At 49.1% G+C, this 11,392-nt stretch overlaps 1 protein-coding gene across 6 annotated transcripts in view; it reads left to right on the top strand.

Moving 5' to 3' along the window:
• Positions 1 to 3,065: 3,065 nt before the first annotated feature.
• PPP2R3A (protein phosphatase 2 regulatory subunit B''alpha) overlaps positions 3,066 to 11,392 on the top strand; it is a 130,117-nt gene continuing 121,790 nt past the window's right edge. For 2 of the 6 annotated variants that reach the window (XR_006274421.1, XM_043492805.1), the window contains exon 1: positions 3,543 to 3,817. The gene's annotated coding sequence lies outside the window, so the exon portion shown is untranslated. Of the gene's footprint in view, positions 3,818 to 4,987; positions 5,026 to 11,392 lie in introns of all 6 variants that reach the window. The other 4 variants (XM_038416905.2, XM_038416904.2, XM_038416906.2 and 1 more) reach the window with 4 other exon arrangements.

Below are 11,392 nucleotides of genomic sequence, written 5' to 3'. Positions count from 1 at the left end.
CCTTCTACAGTGAGTGCACTAAGCCATTCAGAAAGTGAAACCAGTTGTTCATAGCGGTGGCAGACCAGATGAAAGGACTCCCGGTCTCATCTCAAAGAGTATCCTCCTGGATTACGTCCTGCATCCGCATGTGCTATGAGCTGGCCAAAATACTAGCCCCGGCTCTTACAGCACACTCCACAAGGTCCCAGGCCTTGTCAGCAGCGTTCCTGGCCCAGGTCCCGATACAGAAAATCTGCAGAGCAACTTAGTCCTCGGTACATACATTCACCTCTCATTACACCATCATCCGGCATGCCAGAGATGATGCGGCTTTCAGCAGAGCGGTGCTCCAATCAGCGATTCTGTAACTCCGACCCCACTGCCTTGGTAAGGCTTGGGAGTCATCTAATTGGAATTGATATGAGCAATCACTCAAAGAAGAAAAAAGTTACTCATCTTCTCGTAACTGTTGCTCTTCGAGATGTGTTGCTCATATCAATTCCAAACCCACCCGCTTTCCCCTTTGTCAGAGTAATTGGCAAGAAGTAACTGAGGAGGCGCCTGGTCAGCAGGGTCGTATATTGAGCGCCATGAAGGCACCACTCCAGGGGGCTCTACAACCGACCCAACGGGTGCTTTTAGTGGAAAAAGTTTCCGACGACTGTGCACGTGGCACATGCACATCTAATTAGAATGGATATGAGCAATACATCTCGAAGAACAAAAGTTATGAGAAGGTGAGTAACCATTTTTTTAAATTAAGTAAATACATTTTTAGTGGAGTGAAAAACAGTTCACTAGAGTAGATAATGGCATTAACATAGTGTGTCTGTTATAGAAAGTAAGCAGATTTCATTTATTTTTATCTACTAAAGATAGTGTACAAAGTATCAAACTTGTGTTTCTGATATCTGTGTTAAAGCTCCAGAACTGATACCTGAATGTTTGGGATTATCTTGCTCTATTATCTCCTGATTGTTCTAAATTTACATATAAACTTAAAATATGGCTTTAATTGGTAGGAGTATGGATATATATATATAAAATAATAATTTTCCTTTATATAGGACTTAGATAGGAACACTGTATCAGCTAATTCCTAAGTTATCTTCAAAAAAAAAAAACCTAAGAGTTTTCAGGTGCTTAAGTAGCCCTTAGAATCACAGTTAAAGTTCTCCCTCACTCCAAAATCTGAAATGGCGCCGGTGGTGAACAAGGAATGGCCAAAGGGCTATGGGAGGGCAGTGAACTCTAGGAAGATGCAGCTCCTGGGTGACAGCATGAAGCCTGTCTTGAGCTGCAGGCCAAGTACTAGGCACCACGAGCTGCAGCAGCAGCGCAGAAGTGAGGGTGCCAGTACACCATATACCATGCTTACTTCTGTTCTGCTGCTGGCAGTGGTATTACCTTCAGAGCTGCGGCCACCCTGTCAGTACTTAATATGTGCTGGGGCTGAGGTCTGGCACCAGGCTATTTCAATACAAATTAAGCACTGGGGGGGAGCCCACAGGGGCCCGGGGATCATGTGGGGGTGGGTGGGAGGCCAAAATACAAGTTCAGCCAGGGTGCCATTTTCCCTTAGGCCAGCCCTATCTGTTGGTGCTGGGCTACCTGTAGTTGCAGGTTACCCGGCATCCATTTCAGCAGCTTTTCAATTTTTATAGCCTCTTTTGGGTCAGTTCAACAATATGCCAGTGATCTTCTTAACAGGACATGGGCATTGCCCAGATTCTCCATTATGGCTTGGGGGATTTGGTGTCTGTGGTTAGCTGCATTGCCCAGCAGCGAGAGCCCCTGGCCAGGGGTAGGGGAAGTCAGACCCTCCCTGCTCCACCAAGCCCCTAACCCAGGGCCCAATAAGTAGTAGTTCAAAATGTGCAGCCTACGGGGTGGGTGCCCCCTACACCTGCGCTATGGGCTACTCCCTTCCCCAGCTTCAGTTCCTCCGTTGGTGCCACTGGTTTGCTTCCAATTCCCCCCTGGGGTCTTCCTAGGCTGTGTTCCAGAGGATTTTCCTCTCGCTGTCACAGCTCAATATTGCCATCACCCACAGGTTATGGGCCTGTGGTGGTTTGGGAGCAGGTCCTGAGCCCAACAGTGTGGGGCATTGGCACTTTCCCAGCAGGAACCTGCACCACACAACTGCTCTTCTACTCCATCCACCCAGACTGAGCTGAGCTGCTCCCTTTTGTGCTCAGCCTCCACTGGGAGCATGCCCACCATAGGTGGCTGGGCAGTGCCTTCTGGGCCCAGAGCTTCTCCTTAACTCTCACCTCACCAGTGTGGGGCTTGTACACCCCATCTCAGGGAGGGGTGCGGGAGTGCAGGAGCAGGGATGTCAAGGCACAGGGCAGCAGAGGGGGTGGGGGAGTCAGGGAGCAAAGGGGGTGGGAGTGTCAAGGTGCAGGGGAGGTGAGGGAGTCAGGGAGCAAAGTAGGAGGGTGGAGGTGTTGAGGCACAGGGGAGTAGAGTGGGCAGGGGTGAGGGAATTGGGTGGGAGTCTCAAGGCACAGGGAGGGAGCAGAGGTGGTGGGGGAGTCAGGGAGCAGAGGGGGTGGGGTGCAGGAGTCAAGGTGCAGGGGTGGTGGGGGAGTCAGGGGAGCAAGGTAGGAGGGGTGGGGGTGTCGAGGCACAGGGGAGCAGAGTGGGTGGGAGAGTTGGGTTGGGAGTTTTGAAGCACGAGGGGGGGGGGAAGCAGAGGTTGTGGGGGAGTCAGGGACCAGGGCTTCAATTCTGGAAGAGGGGCGATTTGGTGAGAACTAGAGTTTTGTGTAGCATGCACTCACTGCCCCTTTTGTAGCTGTTCCTTTTCACGCTGACCCCTTCCTTGTTGTAACACTTTGTCCTGCCTTTGGGAGTTTTAAAATATTTGTACAGTGGAAAAATCTCGGTGAAATGCCGGGGCAGCCCTCAGCCTTGCCCTGCTCCCCTCCCTCCACAGGCCCTTCCCAGGGCTTCGAGGCCCCCCCGCCCTTCCACGGCCCGAGCCTCTCTCACCCCCCTCCCTTTCCTCCTACGGGCTCCCTTTCTCCCAAACCCTTTTCTGCCTGGCGGCCAGTCAGGTGTTGCTCCAAAGCGTTTGGTCTCCTGAAGGCCAGAAGGGCTGAGCCTGCCTCCGTCCTCGCTCCCTTCTGGCCCCGGGAGGCTGGGGGCAAGCGCAGGGCTTGGGGCAAGGCTATCGCCCACCCGCTTGAGGTGTCCCCCGAGAGCTCTGGGAGAGCGGCAGCCTTGGGGCCGCTAGGCGCTTCTTACACGCTCGGAGGAGACTCTCTGCGGCTGGGGGCCAAATCCCTAGAGCCGGCAAGGCGTGTGCGCCGGCGGAGAAGGCGGGGAGGTGCGAGCCAGACGGGGCGAAGGAGAGGGGAAGCGGCGGAGGGAGGCGAGGGTACCCGATGCGGCCGGTAGCGCGGCTGAGCGGAGCTGTCTGGGCCGACGTCAGGCCCAGCTGCAGCATCGGACTCCTCCTCCCCCCCGCTGGGGGGCCGCGGCCGGGGGTAGGGCTGGGGCAGAGGCGGACCCCTGCGGCGCCCGGAGGTAAGTGACACGCGGGGAGGGGCGGCCCGCGCAGGGCTGTGCCTGTCCCGGCCGCTTGCGGCAGCCGCGTTGGCCCCCCGGCTCTCCCTTGGCGTGCGGCCCCCTGGCCTCCAGCTGCTCCGCTTCGCCTGGCGCCACGGCCCGCAGGCGCTGCCCGCTCCCCAGAGCCGCGCCTCTGCCGGGCTCGGCTCGCAGGCTGCGGGCGGCGCCCCCCGGCTGTGCGGAAGAGACGGGGAAGGGGCCGAGCGGGAGCCGAGACGCGGCACCCCAGCGCTGCGCTGGGCAGGGCGCTGCCCGGCGGGTAGGTGTCGCACTGCGTCGCCCCGGGCCCAGCGGCGCTTCCTCTCGGCCGGCGCGGAACGCGGCTCGGGCTGCTGGCGGGGGAGGAGGGAGCCGCTGCCCGGCTGGCTGCGGGGCCCCGGTCCTGGCCGCTGTGCGCAGCCCCGCGGCTGCGGGCGGGCTGAACGGAGGGCGCAGGGTTGCCTGACCCCGAACCGCACGGTACCCGCGCGATGTGACACGGCCCGGCCGGGCGCTGCTTGCTTTGGCTGGAGACAGCCTCGCTACAGGCTCCCTGGAGCCTGCCCAGGCGCTGGGGTTTAAGCAAGTCACTGGTTTCCAGCCTTGCAGATTGAAGACACCGTTCCCAGGAGCCTGAGGGATAACCCCAGGGTGCACATTTATGTCTTTTAAAATAGAACAGTAAATGCCCACCTAGTGCGCCTCTGTAGCTGAATCTGCCTGCCCGCATGAATACCCAGTGTGTGGGGATATTGAGTTAATGACAACATTTTGCAAGGGATCAGCTTTGCTCTTGCCCAGCAGTTGTAAGGAGAACCTGGCCATGGGCCTCTCCTGCCCTGCACTCGTGTCCTGAGCACCCAGATGAGAAAATTAAACTGCAAACACTTTATTGGCTAGAGCTGGAGCAATACATCTGCTCTGCAGCTCAACTGGAACATAGCTCTTTGTGTGCAGGCTCTACAACTGGAGTGTGGAAGGAGGGGGAAGTGCTCCTGTGCTGGTCACACTTGCATGTTAAAGTGTCAGTTTACAATAGATTTCACCTTTCTGCACTTTAAAATCCCCCATGCAATTAACATAATAGCAAATGATGTCTTTGTCACCAGACTTGAAACATGAAAATCTCTTATGAGTGGTGGTGACTGCTTTCTGCATTATGTTCTTATGAGTCACAGGTTCCTAGCACTGACTTAATTAGAGATCAGCCTGTACTGCTGATTCAGTGTTTAGTTTTCAAACGATTCTCTCCTTTGAATGGCATGCATGTCTGATGTTAAAACGTGCCCAGTTAAAAATTTGCCCAGTGTGGGATATGATATGCCTAACATGCCCTTGGGGAGCAAAATTCCTATTTCAGTAAGACTAGGATTTCACCGGTGTTTCAAAAGTGACAGGTTCTGATTCTGATAACAGTATATCTTCTGATAGTGTCACTTATTCTTGACAGCTGGCTGGTGTGTCTGCGTTAGGTCACTAGATGAACAGGTAAGAGGTGTCTTCTGTTGCTTGTGTCCCTCTCAGCTGTGGGTATTACTGTTTGCTGGGTTATGACATCGCCATGGATTAGAACTTTTCTGGCCACCATGCCCATTCCTGGGCTGCAGGCTACACTGGGCTGGTCCAGCAAAGTTAGAGGTGGGATTTTGACCAAGGCAGAAATTTTGTGAAAGTGACTTAGTTGTGTGATTGTAGATGTCAGACTGGAATGAATCACAGTACCTACAATGCTGCAGTTGCACATTTGTCTTCTTACAAATGGAATATTGTCATTTGCTAGTTCTTTAGGGATCCTGTATCTTGCAAACACAGCTCTTAGTTTGGAAATCAGTGCAGTAACCATATGCTTCTGGCATACATAGGACTTTTGGATACACTGATAAATAATCTTCTAGGAACAAATATAAATATCTAGAGCTATCTTGTACCAAGGTAGATCAGCATTTTGGTGAGCTTGGTTCTTTCTAATTGCTTTTACTTATTCCTGACACTGTCAGTATTCTTCTCCAAGTTGTTTTGTGTCTTGAAACATGCTTGATCAATACACAATATTTCTAAGTTGTGTTTTGTCCCCACCCAATTGAATATCCTGATATAACTTGTGTGGACACTTATACATATATTGCCTCATGTCTCTAAGAATGACTGTCCAATCTCCTGCCAATGATAGTCCCGAGGAAGTGTGTCTTTCAGCTGAATCAATGATGGCATGAGCGGGAGCTCTATCTGGAAGCAAGTTTACTCAAAATGTTGGTTAAAACAGGTCAACCACAAGAGTCTTCTCTATCTATGGCCTCCCCCAGTGCTACCACTGATCCAGCTGAACTGGTGAGAATATTTTTCTAAATTTTGGAAGTGTAGCTGAGGCCATGTTATAGGCTAATCCTTTCGCTCAAACCCTGCTTATGGGCATTTCCTCTTCCAGCCTCCTGCTCCATGTTCCACAGCTTCTCTATTGCAACTATAAGACATACAAAGGAAAAAAATGGCTTAATGCAATAGGTGCAGCTGTTTGTTTCTGTACTCATGTTTTGTTTTTGTTTTTAAATCTGTGCTCTTTATTTGCTTTCTGTGCTTGTGGGATTCTACATGTGTTACAGAATCTCCCCTGTTGCCTACTCTAAATTTTCCAGGTCATTTTAGTTTGGTTTTGTCTTGTGTATTTTTTTTAAATGCTAGAAATCTAAATAGTAAGATGGATGAACTAGAGTGCATGGCATTAAATGAGGGTATTCATATAATAGGCATCGCAGAAATATGGTGGAATGAGGATAATCAATGGGACACAGTATTACCAGGATACAAAATGTATAGGATTACAGAGTAGGTTGTGTGGGTGGGGGAATGGCATTATATGTAAAAGAAAGCACAGTCAAATAAAGAGAAAATCTTAAATGAATCAAAGTGCACCCTAGAATCTCTATGGAGAGAAATTTCATCCTTGAAAAATAAGAGTATAGCACTAGGAATATACTACTGACCACCTAAACAGGATGGTGATGGTGACTGTGAAATGTTCAGAGAAACTGGAGAGGCTACAAAGGTGAAAAATGCAATAATAATGGGGGATTTCAACTATCTGCATATTGACTGGGTACCTGTCACATCAGGAAGAGATGCAGAGATGAAATTTTTAGACATCATGGATGACAGCCTCTTGGAGCAGCTAGTCCTGGAACCCACAAAGGGAGAGGCAATTCTTGTTTTAGTCATAAGTGGAGCACAGGATCTGGTCCAAGAGGCGAATATAGCTGAACTGCTCAATAATAGATACTACAATGTAATTAAATTTAATATAATTATAGGAGGGAAAATACCAAGGAAACCCACCACAGTAGCATTTAACTTAAAAAAAGGGGAACTACACAAAAGTGAGGAAGCTAGTTACCTGAAAATTAAAAGGAACAGTGACAGGAGTGAAATGTTTGCAAGCTGCATGGAGATTATTTGAAAACACCATAACAGAGGCTCAAACTAAATGAATATCCCGAAGACGACGAAGAAGAACAATAATAATAATAATAATGATGCCGTCATGGCTAAACCAGCAGAGTAAATGAGGCAGTTAGAGGCAAAAAGACATCCTTTAAAAATGGGAAGTCAAATCCTAGTGAGGAAAATAGAAAGGAGCATAAAGTCAAGTGTAAAATATAATAAAACAATCCACGAAAGACTTTGATGAGTCTTTAAAGAGCTGCTCAAAATTTAACAGAAAAAAAGCCTTTAAGTACATCAGAAGTAGAAAACCTATTAAACCAAGGGTGGGCAAACTACGGGACAGATCTGGCCTGCAAGCCGTTTTATGCTGGCCCTCAAGGTCCCACTGGGGAACAGGGTCTGGGGCTTGCCCCACTCCAGCCGGGGAGCAGGGTCGGGGGCAGCTCCACGCAGCTCCCAGAAGCAGCCACATGGCCCTGCTCCGGCGTTCCAATCAGGCACTGGGTTGGGGGCTGCCCCACATGGCTCCTGGAAGCTTTGGCTGGCCCCCCTCCAGCACTCCAATGGGAGCTGCAGAGGCAGTGCCTGCAGACAGGGCAGCCTGCAGACCCCCTGGCTGTGCCTGCGCATAGGAGCCTGAGAAGGGACATGCCGCTGCTTCTGGGAGCTGCTTGAGGTAAGTACCGCCCGGAGTCTGCACACCTGAGCTTCTCTTCACACCCAGTAGAGTAGCTGGGGGGGGGGGAGCGGGGCAGCGGTCGCTCCCTCACCGAGCAGAAGTGGCGCCTTTTTAATTCTTTGGTGCCTTTTACATTTTTACTCACCTGGTGGCGCTCTGGGTCTTCGGCAGCGGGTCAGGTGGTGCTCTGGGTCTTCAGCAGCACTTCGGCATTGGGTCCTTCACTTGCTCCAGTCTTCGGCGGCATTGTGGTGGCGGGGGGGGAGGGGTGGTCCTTCGGTGCCGAAGACCGGAGTGAGTGAAGGACCCGACGCCGAAGTGCTGCTGAGGACCTGGAGTGCCGCCAGGTGAGTACTAGCGGGTGGCGCCTTTTTTTATCCCCGCTCCCCGTTTTTTCCATCTGGCTACTCCACTGTTCACACCCCAGCCCCCTGTCCCAGCCCTGATTCCCCATTCCTGCCCTCTGAACCCCTTGATCCCAGCCTGGAGCACCCTCCTACATCCCAAACTCCTCATCCCCAGCCCCACCCCAGAGCCCACACCCCCAGTGGGAACCCTCACCCCCCCCAGTCCCCCACCCCAGCCCCCTCCCGCACCCTGAACTCCTCATTTCTGGCCCCACCCTGGCGTCCACACTCTCATCCAGAGCCCTCACCCCCCTCCTACTCCCCAGCCTCAATTTTCTGAGCATTCATGGCTCACCATACAATTTCCATACCCAGATATGGCCCATGGGCCAAAAAGTTTGCCCACCCCGTGTTAAACAGTCAGTGGGGCCAGTGGACCATCGAGGTGCTAAAGGAGCACTCGAGGAAGACAAGGCCATTGCAGAGAAGCATGAATTCTTTGCATTGGTCTTCAATGCAGAGGATGTGAGGGAGATCCCTACACCCAAACCATTCCTTTTAGGTGACAAATCTGAGGAACTGAGGCATCAGTAGAAGAGGTTTTGGAACAAATTGTTAACATAACAGTAGTAAGTCACCAGGACCAGATAATATTCACTCGAGTTCTAAAAGAACTCAAATATGAAATTGCGGAATTACTAACAGTGATGGTTAGTAATGTAACCTATCAGTTATATCAGCCTCTATACCAGATGACTGGAGGGTAGCTAATGTAATACTGATTTTAAAAAGAAAAAGGCTCTAGAGATGATCCTGGCAATTACAGGTTGGTAAGCCTAACTTTAGTACCAGGCAAATTGGTTGAAACAATAGTAAACAACAGAATTATCAGACACAGATAAACATGATATCTTGAGGAAGAGTCAACATGGTTTTTGTAAAGGGAAATCATGCCTCACCAATCTATTAGAATTCTTTGAGGGGGTCAACAAACATAGACAAGGGTGATCCAGTGGATATAGTATACTTGGGCTTTCAGAAAGCCTTTCACCTGGACCCCACCAAAGGCTATTAAGCAAAATAAGCAGTCCTGGGATAAGAGGGAAGGTCTTCTCATGGATCAGTGACTGATTTAAAAATAGGAAACAAAGGGTAGGAATAAATAGTCAGTTTTCAAAATGGAGAGAGGTAAATAGAGGGCTCACACACCCCCGGGACCTGTACTGAGACCTGTGTTTGTTCAACATATTTATAAATGATCTGGAAAAAGGGGTAAACAATGAGGTAGCAAAATTTGCAGATGATACAAAATTACTCAAGGTAGGCAAGTCCAAAGCTGTCTGCGAAGAGTTACAAAGAGATCTCACTACATTGGGTGAATGGCAACAAAATGGCAGATGAAACTCAATGTTGATAAGTGCAGAGTAATGCACATGGGAAAACATCTCAACTATACATAAAAACGAATGGGGTCTAAATTAGGTGTTACCATTCAAGAAGGAGATCGTGGAATCATTGTGGATAGTTCTTTGAAAACATCTGTTCAATGTACAGCAGCTTTGAAAAAAAGCTAAAAATGTTAGGAACCATTAGGAACGGGATATATAAGACAGAAAAGATCATAATGCCACTATATAAATCCATGGTACACCCACACCTTGAATAATGCATGCAGTTCTGGCCACCCCATCACAAAAAATATATATTAGAGTTGGAAAAAGTAACAGTGAAGGACAACAAAAATGATTAGGAATATGGAACAGCTTCCATATGAGGAGAGAGTAAAAAGACGGTGTCTGTTCAGCTTAGAGAAGAGATGACAAGATGGAGGTCTATAAAATCATGAATGATGTGGAGAAAGTGAATAGGGAAGTATTATTTACACTTTCACATAACACAAGATCTAGGGGTCACCTGATGAAATTAATGGTTTTAAACAAACATAAGGAAGTATTTTTTCACGTGACGCATAGTCAAATTGTGGAACTTTTTGCCAGGGGATATTGTGAAAGCCAAAAGTATAACTCGGTTCAAAAAAGAACTACATAAGTTAATGGAGGATAGGTCCATCAATGGCTATTAACCAAGGTGGTCAAGGATGCTAGTCCGTGCTCTTGGTCTCCCTAAACTTTTAACTTCCCGAAGCTGGAACTAGATGACTGGATGGGTCACTCAATAATTGCCCTGCTCTGTTCATTCCCTTTGAAGCACCTGGCACTGGCCACTGTTGCAAGAGAAGATACTGGGCTAGATGGATAATTGGTCTGACCTAGTATGGCCATTCAGATGTTCTTATGTATGTATTATGCTGCTATAAGTAAATGTGCAGAGTAGAAATGCCCTGAGACAGAGACAAAGAGCCATTAGGTTGGAGGTATGACTGGGATGAGGAACACAGGAAGTGGTAGTAAGAGATGGGACTGGGAGAAGCTGAAGAAAACTGAGGCAGAAGAGTCTGCCCACTGGAGAACACTCCCCTCCAGAGCCTAATTGGAATCCAAGATTCTTGAGTTTTAACATTTCTCTGCTGTCGGCAAATACCTATGAAACCCATTTGCAAAGTGGGTGTCTCATCTCCTTTTTCTTCTTGTCCATTTAGAGCAGTCGTTCTCAACCAGGAGTCTGGGGCTGTTTTGAGGGCCACAAGCAGATATCGGGGAGGGTGGGGTCCACCAAGCATGGCTGGCATTAGACTTGCTAGGGCCCAGACAGAAAGACGAAGTCCTGCCGCATGGGACTGCAGCCTGGGGCCCTGAGCCCCATTACCCAGGGTTGAAGCCAAAGCCTGAGCAACTTAGCTTCATGGTGCCCCCTGTGGTGTGGGGCTCCAGGCAATTGCCCTCCTTGCTACCCCCTAAAGCCAGCGCTTGCTTTTATATGCAGAAAAACAGTTGTTGTGGCACAGCTGGGCTGTGGAGTTTTTATAGCACGTTGGGGACAGCGGGGGGTGCTCAGAAAGAAAAAGATTGAGAACCCCTGACCTAGAGGACAACTTACTACTGCTTTCAGTTACTCTATTAGCTCCAGTGGCAGATGTCTATGTGGTGGATCTAAATGTTCCAACCTTGCTGATGAATAATGTGGATGTCAGTATGGTTTCACATGGTGAAATTTTGGTTTATTTAATTTGCTTTAAAAAATACCTAGGAAATTACACACATAAAACTGCATTAAAAGAACATTAAGGTTACAAATCAAGCACTCAACATTAGGAAATGCCAGAATTAAGATTGTCTGTGGAACCTTTAATTCAGCCCTCTTGTGTGTATGGATTATGATACAGTATTTAATTACATGATCATATACTACTTTTTCCACAGAACCCCTGATTTAGTGCACAGGATGGGCTTGCTCTGGGGATGAATTGTGGTTGTGTAATGAATGAGGCTTT

Source organism: Dermochelys coriacea, chromosome 9, assembly GCF_009764565.3.
Source record: "Dermochelys coriacea isolate rDerCor1 chromosome 9, rDerCor1.pri.v4, whole genome shotgun sequence".
NCBI classification, from domain to species: domain Eukaryota; kingdom Metazoa; phylum Chordata; order Testudines; family Dermochelyidae; genus Dermochelys; species Dermochelys coriacea.
This window is presented reverse-complemented; position numbering and strand designations above follow the sequence as displayed.